This window comes from Xyrauchen texanus, chromosome 30 (assembly GCF_025860055.1).
Source record: "Xyrauchen texanus isolate HMW12.3.18 chromosome 30, RBS_HiC_50CHRs, whole genome shotgun sequence".
Taxonomy (NCBI): domain Eukaryota; kingdom Metazoa; phylum Chordata; class Actinopteri; order Cypriniformes; family Catostomidae; genus Xyrauchen; species Xyrauchen texanus.
The window spans coordinates 11,270,918-11,283,562 of NC_068305.1; positions in this window are offsets into that span (position 1 = coordinate 11,270,918).

Sequence of the window (12,645 nt, forward strand, 5' to 3'; positions counted from 1 at the left end):
ACTGTGTTTTACGCTGTAGATTCAAAAGACCTCGCTCATAAATGTTATTTGTTCGGGAATCGAACTACACTGGTCATTCTGTGTTTCGCACTGTAGATTTAAATGATCCGGCTCATGAGAATCATTCATTTAGAAATTGGACTACGGTGGTTATGTTGTGTGTTTCGCACTTGATTAAAAAAATCTGCTTAAATGAGCCACACTATACTGGTAAAATCATGGTTGTGGAATTTTTAAAAAAAATAGAACCGGTTCCGAATAAGAACCCTGTTCACATTGTCATCTTGGCTTGCAACATATACAGTATAAAAATATTTAAAGGTGAAACGTGTAATTTCTGTACCACTAGCAACACCAAACAGAATTGATCACTGTAATCACTGTATTTAAACAGGTTTCCAGAACACTTTATCATGTTGGTGTGGGTTACTGCACTTTACCGCATCTCTTTGGGTGGATAAAGCGACTGTTTGCACTGCTTTTGTTGCCCTTCAACATAAATATTACATACTGTGTAGGTGTTTACCATTCAAAGGTGATCATCCGTGTGCCCTATTCCGTAAGAAAACATTAACTTTTTCCAACTTCTGAATGACTTATAATTGCCTCAGCAAAATAAGCTAGGATAGAAGAAATTTTAACTTAAAAATAGTACACATATCACCTTGGCTTTAAATATACTTTTAACATGATAAACTGTCCATGTGAGCATAATTATGCCTTCTGATGAAAATAGTTTTTGTCACTGTTTGAAAACAAAGACCTAGAAAAAGCGATTAGTGGATATTGAGAACATAAAGTGCACACAAACATCATCATTCTTACCCAGAGTTCTCTTTTTAAGAGAAAATCCACTTTGTTGCTCAGAAGAAAACAATAAGAGCGGGAGAGAGAGATATTTAGGCCAGGTGTTGGTTAACAGTAGAAGTGGGACAGGAGTGTTTTTTTATTCTCTCTCTCTCTCTCTCTCTGTCTGTCTGTCTCTATCTGTGTCAGAAGCCCATCAGGTCCTATCATGGGATCAGATGAATTTTTAACCCCACAGAGGGGCTGTCCGACCCATGCAGTCTCGGTCAGGACAGACATAGCAGTGAGACAAGAGGGGACTTTTACAGGCATCTGTTGTGGTCAGGTCAATTTGATCTTAATCTACAATACTGAATCTTATTTGTGAGTACACGGTAGATTCTACAATCTACATTCAATATAAAACACTGTAGTTCTCTTACGAGAGGTTCTCTCGTATTGCGTAAGCTAGCTTACGCTACGGGAAAGATTAATCTTTTCTGAGATATTGAAGCCAAAAAATTATCCTTAATTTTTGTATCCATTGTCAACGCAGTGCGGCAGCTGCAGACCTTGAGCGGGCTATCTAGCGAGCTCATAGGTTGCTCTGCAGCAACTGCTGCAGCCTATAGACGAGCTTGGGTGAACTCGCATCCAATGAGAGGCGTCCGCGCGATCACTGCATCAAAGCCCGCCAAAATGGGCGTGACTAGAGTGCATATAAGCGTAGTTCGTAGGCTGGAACACTGATTTTCATCTCTTCAGCGAAGCTCTTCGCATCATTGAACAGGAAGCCGCGTCGCCGTTCGAGGGGATCAAGCAAGCGTGGACAGCGCTCGAAGAAGCCGGCCGTCTTCGCCACCTTCAGCCGTCCTGCGAGCTACGCCATCCGGCGACGTATCCTTTTTAAAAGCAAGCTAGTTCTTAAGAACTTCACAAAAGAGTACGAGCATCTTTTTTAAGATGCCTCGCTCCACTTGCGCCTCATGCCGCGCTCCTCTCAGCACCGGAGACCGCCACATCATCTGCGCTCTCTGCCTGGGACTGGGGCATGCAGAGCTCGCCCTCGCCGAAGGCGGATGCGATCTCTGCGAGGAGCTGCCGATGTCGACCCTGCGGGCTCGACTCGAGCGCTCAGGACCGAAGCCGCCGCGCGCCTTCCGTTCAGCCGCGCAGTAAAAGCGCCGCTTTCAAAGGCTGCCGGAAACAATGGTAGAAGCGATTGCCTCGCCGGAGCCCATCCCTCGAGCATCGCCTTCACCCTCCCCACCCACCCGGGACGCGCAGTTGCCGCCGAGCGGCTGCTCTGCTGCCATCTCGGATGAAGAAGCGGAGGATAAGGGCTGTTCCATCATGGCTTCGGACAGCGAGGAGTGGTCAGGCTCACACGCCTCCTCCTCGGCCCAGGAATCCAGCAGGACCCGCGCCGGAGTCGAAGGGGAACTAACACGCCTCCTCACACAGGCCGTCGACCGCCTCGGGTTCGCGTGGTCACCGCCCCTTGAGCAGGCACCCAACAGACTTGACGGCTGCTTTCTACAGAGCCGCCGCCAGCAGCACTCGCTACCCGGCCGCTCCCTTCCTGCCGGAACTCCACGCCGAGCTTTCCAAATTATGGAACGCGCCTTTCTCGGCCAGGGTCCGATCCCACATCTCCACCTCTCTTGCTTCGGTGGACGGCGCCACTGAGAAGGGCTACGCTTCCATCCCTCCGGTCGAGGATGCGGTAGCAGCACACCTTTGCCCGCCCTCCGCGAGATGGCGGTCTAAACCAGTGCTCCCGTCTAAGGCCTGCAGAACAACTTCCGCCTGTGTTGGCCGCGCCTATTCCGCCGCCGGCCAAGCTGCATCTGCTCTGCACTCTATGGCCGTCCTACAGATCCTCCAAGCGGACCTTCTGCGGGAGTGGGATGAGGAAAGTAGGCATCCAGAGGCGGTTGCAGACATACGGAGTGCTACGGACCTCACCCTCCGCGCTACCAAAGCTGCAGCCCAAGCTATAGGGAAGTGCATGGCGCGCTGACTGTGACCGAGAGACATCTGTGGTTAACGCTAGCCGACATGGGAGAAGCAGAGCGCTCTACGTTCCTCAACGCACCGCCTCTCCATCCGGTCTCTTCGGCTCCGCGGTGAGTGGTATCATTGACCGGTTTTCAGAGGTCCAAAAAGCCACACAAGCCATGAATCTCTTTCTGCCTCGTCGCGCTAGCTCCTCTGCAGGCCGCTCACGTGATCAGCCTCCTGCACGAGCCTCTTCACAGCGCCCAGCTCAACAGTCTCAGACTTCTCAGCGTCGACAGGGCGGCCGCCTCGATCAGCGCTCAGACAGCCGCCGCAGACCGCCGCCCCCCCGCGGGCCTCGATTTCAGGTAACGCTGAAACCAGAGCAACCGAAGTCTTCCTAACTTTGTTGAACAAACGACGGCTCAGTCCCGCCGCGGCCGGACCACCGTCAAAGCTTTGCCCCCTGTCAGTCCCCTTCTCTCAGGCTACTACAGTGGTGAATTTAGCAGCCAACAAGCTGGTGACACTGCCCGCTTGCCTGCACTCAAACGCCATTTTCACGGCGACCCAAATAAATCTTGTAAAGAGCAAACATGTCTTATGTGTAGAAAATGTGCCCACAACCCAGTGTTCGCCCCTACACACAAGCATAACACATCCCGTGCCCCTATCAGAGCACGCGCTCATAAAGCGGTTACGAACCGCTCGAGCGTCAGAGTCAATGAAGGCGCCCACAAATGCGTGCGCGCGCCCATTCTCTGGCCGCTCTGTCACACGACCAGCCCTATGTGTAGAAAATGTGCCCACAATCCAGTGTTCACTTCTGCACACAAGCACTGCATGTCTCGTGTCCCCACCAGAGCACTCTCACATAAAGCGGTTACAAACCGCTCGAGCGCTAGAGTCAATAAATGCGCCCACGAATACGTGCGCGCGCCCATTCTCTGCCCGCTCTGTTACACGGCCAGCAAACATTCCTCTGTGTGTAAGTCCCGTGCCCATGACTATGCTTAGCGATCACGTAACAGATGTGACTCTTTCCCCATTCATTCCAATCGGGAAGTCACTCACAAAACAGCCTGTTCATGCTGTCTGCGAGCAATCATGCATGAACACACTAAACGCCACGCATTTTGTTCAGCTCTGTGTGCGGCAATCAGAGCGAATTGGCCATTCACCCTCTAGCGTTACGCTTCAAAGCGTGGGAAGCTATTCCAGGGATATCCAAGTGGGTGTTAAGCACAATACAACAGGGCTATTTGCTACAGTTCGATCGCCGCCCTCCTCGCTTCAGAGCGCGGCTCGAAACCACTGTGAACACGGAAGCAGCGTGCATGCTTCGTTCAGAAATAGCAAGCCTTCTGTGCAAAAGGGCCATAGAGAAAGTGCCACCCTCTCTGAGCGAAGTCGGGCTTTACAGCCGTTATTTTCTTGTTCCCAAGAAAGACGGCGGCCTCAGACCCATATTAGATCTCAGGGTTTTGAACAAGGTGCTTGCTAAAAGACCGCTCAAAATGCTTACAATCAGGAAACTCCTCGCGCATGTGCGCCAGAGGGACTGGTTTATTTCTCTCGATCTGAAAGATGCATACTTTCAGATTCAGATAAATCCCCGTCACAGGCCATTCTTGAGATTCGCCTCGACGGCCAGGTTTATCAATACACCGTCCTCCCGCTCGGCCTGTCCTTAGCACCTCGTACTTTCACGAAGTGCATGGATGCGGCGCCGCACCCCTGTGGAGTCAGGGTTTGCGAATTTTGAACTATTTGGACGACTGGCTGATTATGGCACAGTCACATATGGAGCTTCTGTCTCACAGAGCAGTTCTCCTCAGCCATCTGAACAGTTTGGGTCTTGCAGTCAATTGGACCAAGAGCTCACTACAGCCCAGTCAGACAATTTCCTTCCTTGAATAGAACTAGACTCCGTGGCAATGACGGCTCGCTTATCTACACAGCCGCGTGCCGTGTTCAGCGACTAGCCGCATCTTTTCAGATGAACAGCCTCACGCCTCTGAAGAAATTCCAGAGAGTGCTAGGTTACATGGCCTCAGCCGCAGCAGTACTTCAGCTGGGTTTACTGCACATCGCTCGCTTCAGCATTGGCTAAACACCGCGCGTCTCGCCGGGCTTGGGCCACAGGCCGCCAGCCCATCAAGGTGACTCAGACCTGTATATCAGCTCTGCAGCCCTGGACAGTGGCCGAATGGTATCAGCGGGAGTGACAATGGGAGCTGTATCTCGCCGAAAAGTCATCTCGACAGACGCGTCCAACACGGGTTGGGGCGCGGTCTCGCGAGGGCTCTCCGGTTTCGGCCTATGGTCAGTTCAGGAAAAGCTCCTTCACATAAATTATCTGGAAATGATAGCGGTCGAGTACGCCGCGGCGCTTTCTCCCGGTCATTCAGGGTCACCACGCCCTGGTCCGCTCGGACAACAGATCTGTGGTATCCTACCTAAACCGCCAGGGCGGTGTCAGATCCAGGAACCTCTTCCATCTGACGAAACGCATACTGAGTTGGTCCCAGTGCCACCTGCGCTCGCTGAGGGCGACGCACGTGCCAGGCCACCTGAACGATGGCCCGGACAGGGTCATGAGGTGCTCCTCATAGCCCCGCGTTGGGAGAATCAGACATGGTTCCCGGAGCTTACGCAGCTGTCACTGACAGCGCCGTGGCCCATCCCAGTGAGAGCAGATCTCCTCTCTCAAGCTCGCGGCACAATCTGGCATCCCCACCCAGAGCGCTGGGCGCTGCATGCGTGGGTGATCAACGACTACCCGTCGCTCTGCCAGAAGGAGTAATAAACACCATCATACACGCTAGAGCCCCTTCCACGAGAAGACTCTATGCGTCAAAATGGTCTGTGTTCTCAAAATGGTGCACCGACAGAGACCTGGACCCGCGGACATGTGGGGTGTCGCCGCTGCTCAGTATTCCTACAAGAGCTGCTGGATAAGGGCAGATCCCCATCCACGCTCAGAGTGTATGTGGCGGCCGTTGCGGCGTTCAGCTGAACCCCTGCACGGTCAGTCATGGGGTAAAAACGAGCTGGTCATCCGCTTCCTCAGGGGAGCTAGAAGGATGAACCCCCGCGCCCCCATCGAGTTCCTATCTGGGATCTTTCTATAGTTCTCGAAACTATGAAAGCCCCCTTTCGAACCACTTCAATCCGTGGATTTGAAATACCTTTCACTCAAAACCGTTTTCTGACTGCCCTGTCATCAGTCAAACGTGTGGGAGACCTTCACGCGCTGTCTGTCAGCGCTGCGTGTCTTGAGTTTGGACCAAGTGACTCCAAGGTCATTTTAAAGCCTAGACACGGCTATGTTCCCAAGGTGATCGGTACTCCTTTTAGAGCACAGGTAATTTCCTATCGGCGCTGCCAGCACCGATAGCTTGAACGCGACGCCAATCTCCTTTGCCCGGTCAGAGCATTGAGATTGTATACTGCGCGCTCCGCCGCTTTCAGACGCTCTGAGCAGCTTTTTGTTTAGTTCGAGGGCGCACCAAAGGTCTCGCCGCCTCGAAACAGACACTATCTAGATGGATAGTGGACGCTATTGCTGCTGCATACGCGTCAAAAGACCTGCCATGCCCGTTGGGCATTAGGGCTCACTCCACTAGAGGCATGGCATCCTCGTGGGCATGGTCCAGCGGGATTTCCATTCACGACATATGTGTGGCAGCGGGATGGACTTCCCCTCCACCTTTGTCAGATTTTACAATATGGAAGTGCCCGCTCTGCAGGCAAAACTACTAGCGGTTTAATACGCTACAGCTCCCTGGTGAGCTGCACTGATGGGTCACATTCCACACAGACCGGCACCGCCGCTCTGTCGTTCCCTTCCCACTATGTGCTTATGTATTACACAATCAATGATCCGCATTCTTGCCGGTCAAATATTATTTCCCCACTCATAAGGGATCCCCGGGTCCCCCTTAATTCCCTGGGGCTCATACAGTGGATGCTTGGCGCGACAGCGTTGACAATGGGTTCCCGTGAGCGTAAGCTAGCTTACGCAATACGAGAGAACCTCTCGTGAAGAGAACGTATCGGTTACCTAATGTAACCTCGGTTCTCTCTAGATGAGGGAACGAGTATTGCGTAGCCGGCCGTGCTTCGCGCCACGGCGACTTTTCGCTTCAGTCAATGAAAACCAGGGTTCCAGCCTACGAACTACGCTTATATGCACTCTAGTCACGCCCATTTTGGCGGGCTTTGATGCAGTGAGCGCTGGACGCCTCTCATTGGATGCGAGTTCGCCCAAGCTCCTCTATAGGCTGCAGCAGTTGCCGCAGAGCAACCTATGAGCTCGCTAGATAGCCCGCTCAAGGTCTGCAGCTGCCGCACTGCGTTGACAATGGATACAAAAATTAAGGATAATTTTTTGGCTTCAATATCTCAGAAAAGATGAATCTTTCCCGTAGCGTAAGCTAGCTTACGCAATACTCGTTCCCTCATCTAGAGAGAACCGAGGTTACGTTAGGTAACCGATATGATAAGTACATTACTGTGTGCTACTTTGGTGATAATCTGTAATAAATTTACCATATTAAAGAAATGTAATATTATACTAAAGGAATACTTGTTCAAACTCCATATCATTAATTTAAAGTGCAAGGCTGAATGAACTAATGGTGCTCGCAAATGAATAAAAGTTGCCTTTTTTTTTTTTTTTTTTTAGACAAATCTTTAACATAATGCATTCTTTGAAATTAAAGGGCAAATAAATTTCTCTCTCAATGGCAGGCTAGAATAACCCTCTTTCTTTAACCTAAAGAGGTATGACACTTGCTAAAGTGCTCCAGAATTTGCACTATTAAACATTTCTATTAAAAATGAATTAATAAATAATTACATTATTTTAATTTAATGTGTTAATTAGCGTGTAACACATGGACATATTTTTGAGTGTCTCACTGTATTTCCATCGTATGTTTCACTGATTTTCAGCATCTCTATTTTTAAACATCACATTTTTAGGATGCTGTGTCAAGTTAAATGTACTTTGAAACTTTTAAAAATGCATCTCGGGACCCATGCGTTCTTCTCTGTCCAGCTGAATTTGACCAGCTGTTGCAGTGTTGCCTGTACAGCTGGAGGTGCGCTTATTGCCACCTACAGACTGCAAGCCGCAAAAACATGTTATGGTCTGTTGTCTTAAAAAAAACAACAAAAAAAACATCCTTACTGTGGAAATGACATACAGTCAGGTTGATGTTTAACATTTTTATTTTTTGTATAATTAATCACACTAATTTAACATGTTAAATCGACTGAATTAATTTCTATAAATTTTTTATAAAAAGTAAATAGATTTTGTCATCCATAGATCAACTTAGATGAACACTTTTACATAAGAAAATATGAATTGTTTCCATATGTCAACTCTGTATCGAAAAGGAACAGCAAAGTAATTAATTTGTTTAAATTGTTTGGAGGACTTCCAAGTATATAAATATATCAGTTCATTGAGTAAATTGATAAAAAAAAAGATTTTTTTTTTGGGGGATTACACCAACACAAGTGATTTCTCATTAATATTTGTGTGTGATAGAGAAACAGGAGTGGAAAGAGTACTGAAAAATCATACTCAAGTAGAAGTGCTATTACTTCCCAAAAAATGTAGTGTGAGTAGAGTAAAATTATTATGACATAGCCTACTAGACAGTCCTCAATTCGGTTACATGTACACTTCAAGTCCATCACTTCAAGTCCCACTGTCTAAATTCACTTTAGACATAAACGACTGCATTAACATTAAATCCTCACCAAGATGGGCATTGGCAGAATTATAAAGTATTTTTGATCATTTTGGCACGTACCTGCATTAGTGCACAAACATTAGCCGCCTGTCAATCAAACAACACGCAAATACAGACGTCAGGAAGTAAAACGTTAATGTTTTATATTTCATCTACATCGACTAACCAGTGGTGCTCTTGCTATTGCGATTGATTTAATGAGCACCCCTGTTCTAGATTGAAAACGTAGGCTAAATATTGAAAACTACTCAAAAGTTACACTCTTTTTCCCAATAAACATCTAGATAATTCTATTGCCCAGCCCTATTGATAACATTACATTAATCTCTCACAGCACCCCAATAATCTCAGTGATAGATATTTAAATTACATGCTACGTTATAGACACACAGAATCTAGTAACCAGAAATATGAAATTTACCTCTATATATTTCTTCAAATTAGAGGCAGGAATAATGCTGATATCTGGCTTGAGCAAGATAAACTCACATGACACGATCAAGCAATTGGCCTTTTTCACTGCGAAAGCCCTTCCAGGTGTTGAACTGTGCTTGAGGCATCCATAACAGATGGCGACAAATCTGCAGCTGCTGTTCAAGTTTTTTTACGTGTGTTTTGATTTGACGGGAGTCACGAGACTCTCCCTAGCCAATCATGTTGATAGATAAAAATCAGGACAGGGAAGTTGCGCAGAAATAGTACAGTTACAGCACTTAAATATACTCAAGTAAAAGTATAAACATTTTAAACTACTAAAAAAAGTACAATTCTTGGGAAAAAGTAGTTAATTACAGTAACGTGAGTATTTGTAATTTGTTACTTTACACCCCTGTAGAGAAAAGCCATTTTGGACCCTTGTAGGGTCATGGAGAGAGTGTAGTACTAGGACGGCTGACAAAGCAGGTTATGTTCTGTGCATATCAGTAGATTTTCACTGGCCTTTCGCCAGTGATTCTGCATTATGTCTCACAGTAGGGCCATATGGCACTCTTCACCTTCACTCTCAGCCAAACCTCTGGTAACCTTTAGAATTCAAGTGCTGCCAAAGTCTCATCCTCTGAGAGTTCACTGTCTGGTTTACACGTCTCTCTTACCCACCACTGAACAAAGGGAAATCTCCGGTGGAGTCATGTACCCGTCATCTACGTTTGTGTTTTTAAATATATACTTACTCTGTCCCACTCCTGTCAGTCTGAACTTTTCATGTATACTTTGTGTCACAACTTGGTCTGGTTTTGAAATCATGTTCCTGTTTGATTTAAACCAGTGATTCTCATGTATTGCTGCAACTGGTTGAACTGCATTGGTGACAGTCCTCAGGAACTGACAAATAGCTACCGGTAATTATTGTTTGTTTGAATGTTTACTAATGTTAAATGGAAAGAGTCTGGTACTTAATACACATACAATTAGATTCTCATCAAAACATGCATTAAGTAATCCATATGTAATCAGATTAGAATAATAATAAAAGTGTTCTCTGAAAGATTATATTATTTAAAAAATGTTACCTGTGTAATTTGTAATCAGTACCAGATTACATTTCAAGAGTAATTATTTAACACTGTATACAACCTGTCCATGTTGGCATCTGCCTAATTTGACTAGTTTCTACCAAGTGACAAATTAATTTGCACCAAAATGCCATTGATGCAATAGTTTTGTGGGACGGGTGCCCTTTAACAAAATAAAAGAAGCATTTTGCAGTAGAAGCCTATTTATTTTGTTATCCTTTCTATGCAAGAATATATGGTTAGTAAGATTGAATTGTTTGCATTTAGTATTGTTTCCCCACTGTCTGAATCCGTATATCAGAACAGGCCCATTTTTTGTTTGCGACCCACCAGTTCAGAACCACTGGTTTAAAAACACTTTAGTGCATGAATACATGTGTAAAATGTCCAGAAACCGATCCAGGCAGAGGACAGTTTAGGTAAATAACAGGCAGTTCTAAGCTCCTTTGAAGATCACATCATTAATCACTCTGCTAGTAATTTATGAAGGGATAGTTGTGTGTGTGTGTGTGTGTGTGTGTGTGTGTGTGTGTGTGTGTGTATGAATAGGTTCATGGATGGACAGGACGTAGCACATATATTAAGATGTAGACACATTTTTGCAAGCTTGGCAGTGTTTTCATCAAAAGCACCGCTGACCCTCATAGATTTGTTCGGTTGAACGCGACGAAGTCTGGCTTATTTCTTTGTTTCAACCAAATTACAAGAGGTATACTTATGGATTTTTAGCTCTAATGATATCACTGCAGAAATCCATGCTTAAAACAAAAAACCTTATTGAAGCAAAATATATTAAGACCTGTTTTCCGATATATAAAAATGAGGGCTGTCAGTCGATAACATTTTTAATCGAGTAAAGCGTTGATTATACAATAAAAAGGTGGCTTTAGAAGTCAATTAATTATTTATTTCCATATCCTTGAACATAAGCTTATATGACCTATGGTCTACTGCAATCTATTTTGTAAATTAATTTGTCAATTTGTCAGAGACAGACTTATTTTAAGGGCTTTTCTAAGTACAAATCTATGTACACAACTCAAGAACACACACTCATCTTGTACTGTCTGCTGCCGGTTAGAGAGGTTTGTCTGTACAGCTAGAGTTGTGTTTACTGCCCCCTGTTGACTGGTCTCGTAAAATCTTGAAGGTGGTACTTCAAGCTTGAATTGCTCAGATGGTTGGAATATTCCTTATTTTATTATAATTTTCACTGAATCTATGTTTTAAAGTGAAAGCTCCAATAAAAATATGTGTAAAATTAAGTTACATTTCTTATCCCACTGGCAAAATGGTTTTTGCTTGTTTGAAGCACAAATTTGACTAAATGGAAAATAACACACTTTGTTCAATATATGTTCTCAGAAAACAAGTCTTATTATCTTACACAGTTTGCATCTCAATCATATTTAAAGGATGTTTAGATATTTATTACTGGAAATTAACACAAATTATTTTTGCAATGTTCACAGCTACTTACAGTGCAGTCAAGGTATATATTAGTAAGTGCATTCATAAAGAATCAAACCCTTGATCTTAGTGTTGCTAGATCAATGCTCTACCGTTTGAGCTACAGGAATAGTATCAAAGACACCAGAGCATTGATAAAGATCTAAGCATTACAAATAATGAAACGGTTTCCCATTGGTTGAACAACCCACATAATGTTTCCTTTTCCATTTATGAAGTGCTACCAAGTCAGACTGCATCATTAGGTTGATCATCTCATGAGTGTTACTATCTTAAGGGGATCTTGAGGGACATAGTGCCCCTAATCACAAATTGGAGTGTGTGCAGGGGATTTCTGCCATCGCTGAGCGCCAACACAGAGATACGATCGGCAGTAAAATCAGAGCAGAGGGCTGGCAGCACCACAAACACTTTGATGTTGCTGGTGTCATGTGTTTGTCTGGTCATGAATCCGTTGCTGGAATGGCTGGAGCTCTGGGCAGATGGTTGGCATTGCATTCAGCCCTGTTTCAACAAACTGCCAACAAACAAGAAAAACTGTATACAGGTGTACCTATGAGAATTGGTGCTAAGTTGGTCACACCAAATATTGATTGGTTGATAGTTTTGTGTTTGTCTATGTAGATGATATTTTGAACTTCTCCCAGAATATCCAGGACCATATTCAGCACGTCAGGCTGGTGCTTTAGCAACTGCTAGAAAATTGACTGTTCGTCAAGTCAAGGAAGTGCCCTTTTCATGCACAGTCTGTTCTGTTCCTGATGTTCATCATTTAATCATCGGGAGTTCACATGAACCCTGTTAAGGTCATAGCTGTTTCCGATTGGCCAAACCCAGATTCTAGCAAGGCATTGCAGAGGTTTCTGTACTTGCTGCACCTCTGACAGAATTTTGTTGGCCCCAGTCGTTCTCTAAATTACAGGAGTGGTTTTCTACCAGACACATTCTTGTTACTTCTGACCCTGCATATCAGTTCATGGTGGAGTTGGATGCATTTGATGTTGGTGTTGGACCGGTCCTGTTGCAGCGCTCTTCCTCAGACAGAAAGATGCATCCATGTGCTTTTTTCGCACCGCATAACACTAGCAGAATGGAACTACAAC